At 37.5% G+C, this 13,633-nt stretch overlaps 1 pseudogene; it reads right to left on the bottom strand.

Moving 5' to 3' along the window:
• Positions 1 to 9,047: 9,047 nt before the first annotated feature.
• Positions 9,048 to 9,968, bottom strand: LOC114207536 (cyclin-dependent kinase 1-like; annotated as a pseudogene).
• Between the last annotated feature and the right edge of the window lie 3,665 nt (positions 9,969 to 13,633).

Here is a 13,633-nt window from a genome sequence, read left to right on the forward strand (position 1 = left end):
AGTGAAATAAGTCAAGCAGAGAAAGTCCATTATCATATGGTTTCACTTATTTGTGGAACATAAGGAATAGCATGGAGGACATTAGGAAAAGGAAGGGAAAAATGAAGGGGGTGAAATCGGAGGGAGAGATGAACCATGAGAGACTGTGGACTCTGAGAAATAATCTGAGGGTTTTAGAGGTTGGTGGGTGGGGGGATGCGTTAGCCCAGTGGTGGGTATTAAGGAGGGCATGTACTGCATTGAGGACTGGGTGTTATACGAAAACAATGAATCTTGGATCACTACATCAAAAACTAATGGTGTATTTTATGGTAACGAACATAACATAATAAAATTAAATTTAAAAAACTCATGATTTATTGTATGGTGACTAACATAGAATAATAAAATAAATTAAAAAAAAAGTTTCCCACACAAACAAAAACTAAAGGAGCTCGTGACCAGGAAACCAGCCCTCAAAAAATATTAAAGGGGAGCCTTTGAGTGGGAAGGAAAGACCAAAAGTGACAAAGACTAGAAAGGAGCAGGGAAAATCTCCAGAAACAATTACAAAACAGATAATAAAATGATGCTATATACATATTTGTCAATAATTACTCTGAATGTAAATGGACTAAACACTCCAAACAAAAGACTTAGGGTGTCAGAGTGGGTAAAAAATAAATAAGATTCATTGATGTGCTGCTTAGAGGAGACTCACTTTAGATCTAAAACCACCTGCAGAATCAAAATAAGGGGGTGGGGAATCATTTATCCCCCAAATGGATGACAAAAGAAAGTTGGAGTAGCAATACTACTTTAGAATACCTAGACTTTTTTGTTCCCCCATTACTTTTATCCTGCTTTGGTATCAGGGTACTATTGGCCTCATGGAATGATTTTGAATGTATTCCCTCTATTCCAATATTTGTAAGATTTTGATAAAGATAGCCATTAATTGTTTTTTTAAATGTGTGGTAGAATTCACCAATGAAACCATGGGGCCATGGGCTTTTCTATGCTGGGAGATATTCAATTCCTAATTCAACTCTCATTCTTGTTATTGGTCTAAGAAAATTTTCTATTGCTTGCATTCATGACACATGATTCAATTGTATTAATTTGTGCATTTTTAGGAATTATCTGTTTTTTTTCTAAGTTATCTGGTTTGTTAGTATATAATTGATTATAATAATCAGTTGTCACTCTATGCATTTCTTATTTTTCAAGTTTTATTTAAAAACCTGTTACTTAAATTACAGTGTAATATTAGTTTCAGAAGTAGAATTTAGGAATTAATCACTTACATAAAACACCCAGTGCTCATCACAAGAAGTGCCCTCCTTAATACCCATCACCCTTTTATTTTTTTAATTTTATTTTGTTATGCTAATCACCATACATTATATCATTAGTTTTTGATGTAGTGTTTCATGATTCATTGTTTGCATATAACACCCAGGGCTCCATTCAGTATGTGCCCTCCTTATATTCCATATGGACATTAAGGCTCTTTCCACAGTTTGGCTACTGTGGACATTGCTGCTATAAACATTGGGGTGCATGTACCCCTTCCGATCAATACATTTGTATATTTGGGGTAAATACCCAGTAGTACAATTGCTGGGTCATAGGGTAGCTCTATTTTCAACTTTTTGAGGAACCACCGTACTGTTTTCCAGAGTGGCTACACCAGCTTGCATTCCCACCGACAGTGTAGGAGGGTTCCCCTTTCTCCATATCCCCGCCAACATCTGTTGTTTCCTGACTTGTTAATTTTAGCCATTCTGACTGGTGTGAGGTGGTATCTCATTGAGGTTTTGATTTGGATTTCCCTGATGCCAAGTGATGTTGAGCACTTTTTCATGTGTCTGTTGGCCATTTGGATGTCTTCTTTGGAAAAATGTCTGTTCATGTCTTCTGCCCATTGCTTGATTGGATTCTTTGTTCTTTGGGTGTTGAGTTTGATAAGTTCTTTATAGGTTTTGGATACTAGCCCTTTATCTGATATGTCATTTGCAAATATCTTCACCAATTCTGTCGGTTGTCTTTTGGTTTTGTGGACTGTTTCTTTTGCTGTGCAAAACCTTTTTATCTTGATGAAGTCCCAATAGTTCATTTTTGCCCTTGCTTCCCTTGCCTTTGGCGATGTTTCTAGGAAGAAGTTGCTGCAGCTGAGGTCGAAGAGGTTGCTGCCTGTGTTCTCCTTTAGGATTTTGATGGACTCCTGTCTCACATTTAGGTCTTTCAACCATTTTGAGTCTATTTATGTGTGTGGTGTAAGGAAATGGTCCAGCTTCATTCTTCTGCATGTGGCTGTCCAATTTTACCAACACTATTTGTTGAAGAGACTGTCTTTTTTCATTGGACATTGTTTCCTGCTTTGTCGAAGATTAGTTGACCATAGAGTTGAGGATCCATTTCTGGGCTCTCTAATCTGTTCCATTGATCTATGTGTCTGTTTTCATGCCAGTACCATACTGTCTTGATGATGACAGTTTTGTAATAGAGCTTGAAGTCTGGAATTGTGATGCTTTGTTTCTCTTTTTCAACATTCCTCTGGCTATTTGGGGTCTTTTCTGGTTCCATACAAATTTTAGGATTATTTGTTCCATTTCTTTGAAAAAACTTGATGGCATTTTGATAGGGATTGCATTGAATGTGTAGAAGGCTCTAGGTAGCATTGACATCTTCACAATATTTGTTCTTCCAATCCATGAGCATGGAACATTTTTCCATTTCTTTGTGTCTCCCTCAATTTCTTTCATGAGTATTTTATAGTTTTCTGAGTACAGATTCTTTGCCTCTTTGGTTAGATTTATTCCTAAGTTTCTTATGGTTTTTGGTGCAATTGTAAATGGGATTGACTCCTTAATTTCTCTTTCTTCTCTCTTGTTGTTGGTGTATAGGAATGCCACTGATGTCTGTGCATTCTTTTTATATCCTGCCACTTTACTGAATTCCTGTAGGAGTTCTAACAGTTTTGGAGTGGAGTCTTTTGGGTTTTCCACATAAAGTATCATATCATCTGCAAAGAGTGAGAGTTTGACTTCTTCTTTACCAATTCAGATGATTTTATTTCTTTTTGTTGTCTGATTGCTGTGGCTAGGACTTCTAATACTATGTTGAATAGCAGTGGTGAGAGTGGACATCCCTGCCATGTTCCTGATCTTAGGGGGAAAGCTCTTAGTTTTTCCCCATTGAGAATGATATTCACTGTGGGTTTTTCATAGATGGCTTTTATGATCTTGAGGTATGTACCCTCTATCCCTAGACGCTGAAGAGTTTTGATCAGGAAAAGATGCTGTACTTTGTCAAATGCTTTTTCTGCATCTATTGAGAGGATCATGTTTCTTGTTCTTTCTTTTATTAATGTATTGTATCACATTGATTGATTTGAAGATGTTGAACCAACCGTGCAGCCCAGGGATAAATCCCACTTGGTCGTAGTGAATAATCCTTTTAATGTACTGTTGGATCCTATTGGCTAGTATTTTGGTGAGAATTTTGACATCCATGTTCATCTGGGATTTTGGTCTGTAATTCTCCTTTTTGATGGGGTCTTTGTCTGGTTTTGGGATCAAGGTAATGCTGGCCTCATAAAACAAGATTGGAATTTCTCCTTCCATTTCTATTTTTTGGAACAGTTTAGGAGAATAGGTATTAATTCTTTAAATGTTTGGTAGAATTCCCCTGGGAAGCCATCTAGCCTGGGGCTCTTGTTTCTTGGGAGATTTTTGATGACTGCTTCAATTTCCTTAGTGGTTATAGGTCTGTTCAGGTTTTCTATTTCTTCCTGGTTCAGTTTTGATAGTTTATACATCTCTAGGAATGCATCCATTTCTTCCAGGTTATCTAATTTGCTGGCATATAGTTGCTCATAATATGTTCTTATAATTGTATTTCTTTGGTGTTGGTTGTGATCTCTCCTCTTTCATTCATGATTTTATTTATTTTATTTATTTGGATTAGTTCTCTTTTCTTTGTGATAAGTCTGGCCAGGGGTTTATCAATCTCATTAATTCTTTCAAAGAACCAGCTCCTAGTTTCAGTTGTTCTACTGTTCTTTTGGTTTCTATTTCATTTATTTCTGCTCTGATCTTTATTTTTTCTCTTCTCCTGCTGGGTTTAGGCTTTATTTGTTGTTCTGTCTCCAGCTTCTTTAGGTGTAGGGTTAGGTTGTGTATTTGAGACCTTTCTTGTTTCTTGAGAAAGGCTTGTATTGCTATATACTTTCCTCTCAGGACTGCCTTTGCTGCATCCCAAAGATTTTGAACAGTTGTGTTTTCATTTGTTTCCATGAATTTTTTAAATCTTCTTTAAGTTCCTGGTTGACCCATTCATTTTTTAGTAGGATGCTCTTTAGCCTCTATGCATTTGAGTTCTTTCTGACATTCCTCTTGTGATTGAGTTCTAGTTTCAAAGCGTTGTGGTCCAAAAATATGCAGGGAATGATCCCAATCTTTTGGTACTGGTTGAGACTTGATGTGTGACCTAGGATGTGATCTATTCTGGAGAATGTTCCATGGGCACTAGAGAAGAATGTGTAATCTGTTGCTTTGGGATGGAATGTTCTGAATATATCTGTGAAGTCCATCTGGCCCAGTATGTCATTTAAAGCCTTTATTTCCGGGGCACCTGGGTGGCTCAGTCGTTAAGCATCTGCCTTTGGCTCAGGTCACGATCCCAGGGTCCTGGGATCGAGCCCCGCATCAGGCTCCTTGCTCGGCGGGAAGCCTGCTTCTCCCTCTCCCCCTCTCCCTGCTTGTGTTCCTTCTCTCGCTGTGTCTCTCTCTGTCAAATAAATAAATAAAATCTTAAAAAAAATAAAAAATAAAATAAAGTCTTTATTTCCTTGTTAATCTTTTGCTTAGATGATATTTCCATTTCAGTGAGGGGGGGTCTTAAAATTCCCCACTATTCTTGTATTGTTGTTGATGTGTTTCTCTGCTTTTGTTATTAATTGCCTTATATAATTGGCTGCCCCCATGTTAGGGGCATAGATATTTACAATTGTTAGATCCTCTTGTTAGATAGACCCTTTAAGTATGATATAGTGTCCTTCCTCATCTCTTATTATAGTCTCTGGTTTAAAATCTAATTTGTCTGATATAAGGATTGCCACCCCAGCTTTCTTTTGGCGTCCATTAGCATGGTAAATGGTTTTCCATCCCCTCACTTTCAATCTGGAGGTGTCTTTCTGTCTAAAATGAGTCTCTTGCAGACAGCATAATGGGTCTTGTTTTTTTATCCAATCTGATAGCCTGTGTCTTTTAATTGGGGCATTTAGCCCATTTACATTCAGGGAAACTTTTGAAAGGTATGAATTTAGTGCCATTGTATTGCCTATAAGGTGACTGTTACATTGTGTTCCTTTCTGGTCTATGTTACTTTTAGGCTCTCTTTGCTTAGAGGACCTCTTTCAATATTTCTTGTAGGGCTGGTTTCATGTTTGCAAATTCTTTTAGTTTTTGTTTGTCCTGGAAGCTTTTTATCTCTCCTTCTATTTTCAAGGACAGCCTAGCTGGATATAGTATTCTTGGCTGCATATTTTTTGCATTTAGTGCTCTGAATATATCATGCCAGTCCTTTCTGGCCCGCCAGGTCTCTGTGGATAGGTCTGTTGCCAATCTAATGTTTCTACCATTGTAGGTTACAGACCTCTTGTCCCAAGCTGCTTTCAGGATTTTCTCTTTGTCGCTGAGACTCATAAGTTTTATTATTAGATGTCGGGGTGTTGACCTATTTTTATTGTTTTTGAGGGGGGGTTCTCTGTGCCTCCTGGATTTTGATGCCTGTTTCCTTCCCCAAATTAGGGAAGTTCTCTGCTATAATTTGCTCCAATATACCTTCTGCCCTCTCTCTCTTTCTTTTTCTTCTGGGATCCCAATTAGTCTAATATTGTTTCATCTTATGGTATCACTTATCTCTCGAATTCTGCCCTTGTGATTCATTAGTTTATCTCTCTTTTTCTCAGTTTCTTTATTCCCCATCATTTGGTCTTCTATATCACTAATTCTCTCTTCTGCCTCATTTATCCTAGCAGGTACAGCCTCCATTTCTGATTTCACCTCATTAATAGCCTTTTTGATTTTGACTTGTTTAGATTTTAGTTCTTTTATTTCTCTAGAAAGGGTTTCTCTAGTATCTTCCTTGCTTTTTTCAAGCCCAGCTAGTATCTTTATAATCATCATTCTGAACTCTACTTCCAACATCTTACTGATGTGCTTATTGATTAGGTCCCTGGCAGTCAGTACTGCCTCTTGTTTGTTTGTTTTTATTTGAGGTGATTTTTTTGTCGTCATTTTGTCCAGAGGAGAATAGATGAATGAGAGAACAAAATGCTAAGAGGGTAACAACAGCCCCAGAAAAATATACACTAAACAAATCTGAAGAGACCTGAAACCAGGGGGAAAGAAAGGGAAAGAAACAAAAGAGAAAAAAAGAAAAAGAAAAAGAAAAAAATGTCAAATATTATCAGGCTGGTGCATAGATGGGTGCCACACACTAGATTTTGGGCATATTTTGGTCTGTCAGAAGAAAGTGCCTCCCAGAATTTTAAGGAAAGAAAAACTTATGTACAAAAATAAGGGTAAATATGATGAAGGGATGGAATATGACTGTAAAGATGAAAATTATAAAAGATTTTATAAAAGGAATTGATAAGATAATAAGTTGATTGAAAAAAGAAAGAAGAGCAATTAAAAACAAAAAGGGGGAGAGAATGTGATCAGGCAGGAGACTAGAACAAAGCCATACACTAGAGATTTAGCGTATATTTTGGTCTGTTAGAAGAAACTGTATCCCAAAATTTTAAAGAGAGAACAACTTATATATACCAAAAATAAATTTAACTACTATGAAGGGATAGAATATGACTCTAAAAATGAAAAATAAAAAAAAATTTAAAAGGGGATTGATAAGATGTTGGTTGGAAAAGGCAAAAAGAAAAATTCAAAAAAAAAGAAAAAGAAAATTTTAAAAATTAACTTTGAAAGACTAAAGAATCAGGGGCAAAAAAGTCATGAAGTTTATGTGCAATATTCCCCTAGTGCTGGAGTTCTGCCATTCTCATTGATCTGTAAACTTGGTCTTGGCTGGCTGTTCTTGCTGATCTTCTGGGGGAGGGGCCTGTCACACTGATTCTCAAATATCTTTGCCAGAGGCAGAATTGCCCCACCCTTGCCGGGTCCTGGCTAATATGCTCAGGTTTGCTCTCAGTAGCTTTTGTTCCCTGCAAGCTTTCCATACAGCTTTGGAGGACGAGAGTGAAAATGGCGGCCTCCCACTCTCCACCCCAGAGAAGCCGAGAACTTGGGGCCCCAGTCCTCAGTGCACCCCCAGAGAAAAGCCGTCAATCACTCCCATCTCCTTGGTCTCCAGCCACACTCCATGCTCACCGAGACTGTGACCAAGCATTTCTATTTCTGGCACCCGACCCCGTGTGGAGTCTCCGAACCCAGCAGATTCCTGCAGTGCACTCCCGCGCCACTCCTCCTGGGGGAAGAAGGGGAGTGTCCCTGAATCTGCCACTTGTTGGGTCTCTGCTGTAGAAGCAGTGGCCTGACTGTGCTGCAGATCACGGTTTATGGCAACCCCAAGCTGAGAGCCTGCTCCTCGGCTCTGTCTTTGCAGCCGGCTTCCCTGCTCTGAGCTCTGCCACACTCAGGCATCCCAGGTCTTTCTGTGACCCCAAGGGCCCTGTGACCACACTGTCCCAGCGAGGGTTGCACTCCCCGCTTAGCCACTGGAGTGACGTCTCTCAGCGGAGCAGACTTCTAAAAGTTCTGATTTTGTGCTCTGCTGCTCTATCACTTGCCAGTAACGGCTGACGGGTGTCCCTCCCCCCGCTGTCTATCTTCCAGAAAAGCACCTCAGATTCACTTCTCCACATGTCCTACCTTCCAGAAAGTGCTCGCTTTTCTGTTCATAGAGTTGCTGCTATTCTTTTCTTCAATATCCTGTTGAGTTGTAGGTGTTCAGAATAGTTTGATCACTATCTAGCTAAATTCCTGGGACCAGACTAAATTTAGGTCTCCTACTCCTCTGCCATCTTGCTCCTCCTTCCCCCATCACCCATTTAACCCATCCCTCCACCCACCTCCTGTCAAGCAACCCTCAGTTTGTTCTCTATAGTTAAGAGTATGTTTTCTGGTTTGCCATTCTTTTTCTTTTTCTCCTATGTTCATATGTTTTGTTTCTTAAATTCCACATATGAGTGAAATCATATGGTATTTGTTTTTCTCTGACTGATTTATTTTGCTTAGCATAATACTCTCTAGCTCCATCCACATCATTGAAAATGGCAAGATTTCTTTTTTTTATGGCTGAATAATATTCCATTGTATATATAAACCACATCTTTATGCATTCATTAGTTGATGGACATAGGGGTTCTTTCCATAATTTGGCTGTTTTTCATAATGCTGCTATAAACATCAGGGTGCATGTATCCTTTCAAATCAGTATTTTTGTATTCTTTGGGTAAATACCTGGTGGTTGGGCAGGTGGATAATAGGCAGTTGCTGGATAATAGGGTAGTTCTATTTTTAACTTTGTGAGGAACCTCCAAACTGTTTTCCAGAGTGACTGCACCAGGTTGCATTCCCACCAACAGTGTACAAGGGTTCTTCTTTCTCTGCATCCTCACCAACACCTGTTGTTTCCCGTGCTCTGAATTTTAGCCATTCTGAGAGGTGTGAGGGGATATCTCATTGTAGTTTTGATTTGTATTTCCCTGATGATGAGTGATGTTGAGCAGCTTTTCATGTGTCTTTTAGCCATCTGTATGTCTTCTTTTTTTTTCCTGACATCAAAACTATATTTATAGTTTTATTATGGCAACAAATAGTTGTTACAGTGAGATCTATAAACATACACAGAATTATTATATTTAAATTCATATAGAACAATATTTACATTTTTAAGTTACACTTTTGAAATCAGAAGATGAAGTACAGCTTAACTTTACACAAAGAAAAGAAAAATACACAAAACAAAAACAGACAAAGTTAGCAGTAAAAATATAACTATCTGTTCTTGATACGTGGAAACTCTTTGTCAGAAAGCTACATCTTAATCTGATTGTCCAAATCATTAAAATATGGATGATTCAGTGCCATTTTGCCAGAAATTCGTTTGGCAGATTCATAGACTAACATTTTCGAGAGCAGATCCAAGCCATTTTCATCCTAGTTTTTAACATGGGATGCCAGGCTTCCTGGTTTCCACTTGGGAAATGTATTCTTATAGTCCTGTAAAGATTCCACTTCTGAGCACACTTCATTATTGGGAGTGGCCAAAGCTCTGAAAATTCTGAAAAGTTGATCAATTTCTGAATCCCCATGGAAAAGTGGTTTATTGGTTGCTAATTCTGCAAATATGGTGCCTATACTCCAAATGTCAACTGGAGTCGAGTAGCAAGCTGACCCCAGCAATACTTCTGGTCATCTATACCACAGTGTTACCACCTCATGTGTGTATACTCTAATAGGTATTACAAAAGCTCTGGCAAAGCCAAAATCAGCCAGTTTAATTGTTCCTTTGTCATCAGTCAATAGATTTTGAGGTTTTTAAGTCTCTGTGCAGAACTCTTCTGGACTGGCAAAAGACAATCCCTTGTAGGATTTGGTACAAATAACTCTTAACAAGTGAAGAATCCATGAACTGACCAAGAGGGATGGAATATAACTATTTCTTGAGATCCATGGAAAGGAATTCAAAGATGAGATATAACCTGGAATCTTGCATAAGCACATCTTGAAGACTGACTATATTTGGATGATGAAGTTCTATTAATAGAGAAATTTCCCAAATTGCAGTACTAGGAACCCCTTCTTCTTCACTTTCTAGTCTGATTTTCTTCATGGCTACCACTTGACCTGTAGTTTTGTGTCTACCCTTATACACAACTCCATAGGTACCTTCGCCAATTTTCTCTATTTTGGTATAATCTTCCATAGTTAATCAGCAGATTTGGTAGATCCTCAGCAACTCTACCTGGCTTATTATCCCACAAGGAAAGTGGTGGTGGCTACCATGTCAGCATCCCTCTTGACTCAACTTCCAAAAGCCAGCTTTAGCCATCTGTATGTCTTCTTTGTAAAAGTGTCTATCATGTCTTCTGCCCATTTCTTAACTGGATTATTTGATTTTTTTAAAGATTTTATTTATTTATTTGACAGAGAGAGAGACAGCGAGAGCAGGAACACAAGCAGGGGAGAGGGTCAGAGGGAGAAGCAGGCTTCCCACCAAGCAGGGAGCCCGATGTGGGACTCGATCCCAGGACCCTGGGATCATGACCCAAGCCGAAGGCAGATGCTTAATGACTGAGCCACCCAGGCACCCCTGGGTGGAATATTTTATATATATATCTTTTAGAACCATGTATTCTGAAGTATGTTTCCAATAAAAAACATTCTTGTAGAAAAAAATTAATATCTTTAACTGAGGGTACCCATTTAAAATAAAGCATATCAGAGGGGAGGTGGGTGGGGGGATGGGTGAAATAGGTGAAGGGGATTAAGAGTACACTTATCATAATGAGCACTGAATAATGATGTATAAATTTTGAATTATTATATTGTGCACCTGAAAGTAATATAACATTGTATGTTAACTATACTGGAATTAAAATTAAATACATAATAACAAAAAAGAACCATAAGCCAAATCCTCCAAAATCCAAATAAAGACAGAAACTAGTAAAAAAAAAATCCAAAAGTCTAAATAACACAATAAGCAAAGTCTGCTTCCTAGTAACCAAGATGAAAGATCTATGGTTCTAATCTTAGGTCTTTAGCTTATTTCTAGGATTAATATTCAGCTAATTGTGCTGTCTTCCCCTTCATAGAATCTGAAGTCCAGCACAATTCCCACATTCCTGGGACATTGGCTGCTTGTTTCCTTCTCTACACAGCCCAGCCAGAATAAAGGGAGAGAAAATTTTCAGGAGTAGAATTCTTGTTGGCCAAAATTTTAGGCATGGATATGTGTTGTGTGTTAATAAAACTAACTCTATTTTAACAGAGATAAATGTTAGCCAAACTAAACCTAATTTAGTCTGCCAATACATGTGAGGACTCCTGGGTCTCATAAGCACTGGGGGGAGGGAGGGGGCGTAAAATGTGAATGACTTCTAAGTTATTATGTCCTAAAACTTCCCAGCCAAAACTTGTGACTTAGAGTTCTTTGCAAAAATCTCCTTCCTCTATAGTTTTCTCTTCACAGGCTAAACTTTAACTGAAGAGAAGCAGTATGCCTTCTTATGGTTAATGATATCAACTATTATTATGAATCTGAGGACAAAACTTATCTCAGCATTAAATATTAGTTGACACATTTGATTGGTTGAATAATATATCATTGAGTATGAAGTGTATAGTAATATATATCAATGAAAGTAGAGGCAGTTTGATACTTTAGTGTCCAAAAGCAACTTTTGGTGTTTGCCAAAGGAAGAATCCTTCTAGTTATCAAAAACAAATTTTTCTGAAGGTGGAGTAGAGGAGAATTCTGGGAATTAAGTCTCTAAATGGTAGATTATGGCTTGAAATAATTTCCCCTTTGTACTTTTTTAAAATTCACATTAAAAAACACTGCTTTTTCATTCCACCCAGAACAATTTTGGACACAAAAAAATTCCTTTTTCTTTGTTATCTTTCATACAAATGGGAAATACTATGTTTTTCTAATGTTTCCAAAAACATTATTAAACATTACTAAAAACAAAAGTGGATGAGAGCAAATAAAGTACAAAAAATGAGCATTAAAAAATAATCAAGTTGACAAACATGTTTTCTCAACCTCTCATAGCTTCTCTGATTCACAAACTCAATTTCACATGATCTGAGAAATTCAGTAGAAATTTCTTTTTTGTAAATTTTTAGACTCACCTCTTCACTTCCATTTTCTTATTTGTGCCTTCCCTACACTACAGAGAGACTGTGATAGGCAACTATTTTGGAAGAAAACAATGGGTGGAAAGTCAGATCATTAGTGTTTTCATGAGTAATCATAAAACTCTATTTCTCTTGGGAAAGCAAAATAGAAAGGGGCATTGAAACCTCTAACTTCTTCCTCACTTGGGAAAGACAAAGGGTTCTTCTTTCACAGAACCAGAAAGAGGCCTCAGGAGGCACTTCTCAAAAATATATTATGAAATTCCAATGATACAATAAATGTGAAGTAAAAATAAGGGCTAGTAGGTTACCCTGGTAATTAGAAAGACCCTCAAAGTATCACATTCACTTATGATGTTTGTCTAATTATGCTACATCTGACATAAAACAATAAAGATTCATTCCATTTTTGTCTCTGGCCTCATAATGTGGTTTTGTTATATTATGCATACCATATTTGGTGAATCAAAATGATCAACTCAGTCATACTTTAGTAATCTGGAGAAATTCATCCATTTCTTTCAAAGCAGTCATCAGATATGTGCTAACTTTCAAAAGAGTCATCTAATATAGAATATATTATTATACTATTATGGCATTGTTAAGCTGAGTAAAATATAGACCATGAATTTGATGTTGAGATTAAACTATGGCCACCAGTTTTCAAAATTGATTCATCTTTTTTCCTCCATAAGTTTCCATGAACACTGGAATGTAACTGGAGCTAATGGAGATTACTCCAAGACAGGTCTATAATTCGTGGAAGTTGCTAATAAGATGTCGGAACTCAATGTCACAGAGCTTACAAACTTCCTAAATGGAGCTGAATTCAGTGTTCCAAAATATGTAAGGACCTTTTAATATCACCAGTTAGAGAGAAGGTAAGGTAAAATATGGGACTTTAGGTATAATCTCCGATAAAATAGCTGATGTAGGACTTTTACTTCTCCCCTTCCTCCCATGTTATTTCAATTACTACTCTGTGTCTTTGTTTAGCCTCGTATTTAGATTATACTGTACTTAACGTATCTTCGGTGCTCAGGTTTATTTGCATGTAATAAAAATGTGAACTTAAGTCCAGGCTATACCACAATAGGGTTGCAAAAACTTTTGAGTCCCTGCTCCAATAAAAATTTCAGTTCACCTCACTAAAAAATAATTATGTTCCTAGGAGTTCAAAGAATTTCACAATCTTTGGATGATAATAGATATATGGAGTGAAAAGTGCTGAGGCTAAAAATCAGTTAGATTAGAGCTGATTTCTTGATAAGAAAGAGATAGAGGTAGTGCAAAAGGTATAATGGAAATCATGTGGAAACCTAGATACAGTTTGCAGTGTCTTGAGCAAACATGTCCATCAAAATAAGTGGCCTCCTGTGAGAGACTAAATACAAGGCCTAAATATAGGTAAATACTAAAATGAAAAGAAAGGGTTTGTCCTTTTTCAAAACATTCTGCAATCTATTTTGCTTCATCATTTAAATGTATTTTGAAATATTTTGTGGTGGAGGAACTCCAAGACATAAAACACATGAAAGCAGATCTGGTCTGATTTGAAAGAAAGCTGGGAGACCAAGAGAATTGTTGGTTGGTCTCTTCTTTTTACCTTCTTTAATTTTTCTCTAGCCCCTAAGATACTTCTATGGGACATCAGGGTTCTACAAAACACAGCTTGCAGATCTTTAGATCAGTCCAACTTGCTCATTTTGTATATGGATAAACACCTGAGAAGAAACAGGACCAGTGGGGTCAAG

The sequence above is a fragment of the Eumetopias jubatus genome, unplaced genomic scaffold (genome assembly GCF_037043125.1).
Source record: "Eumetopias jubatus isolate StellerSeaLion01/CBP00866 unplaced genomic scaffold, mEumJub1_p1.0 scaffold_11, whole genome shotgun sequence".
Classification (NCBI taxonomy): domain Eukaryota; kingdom Metazoa; phylum Chordata; class Mammalia; order Carnivora; family Otariidae; genus Eumetopias; species Eumetopias jubatus.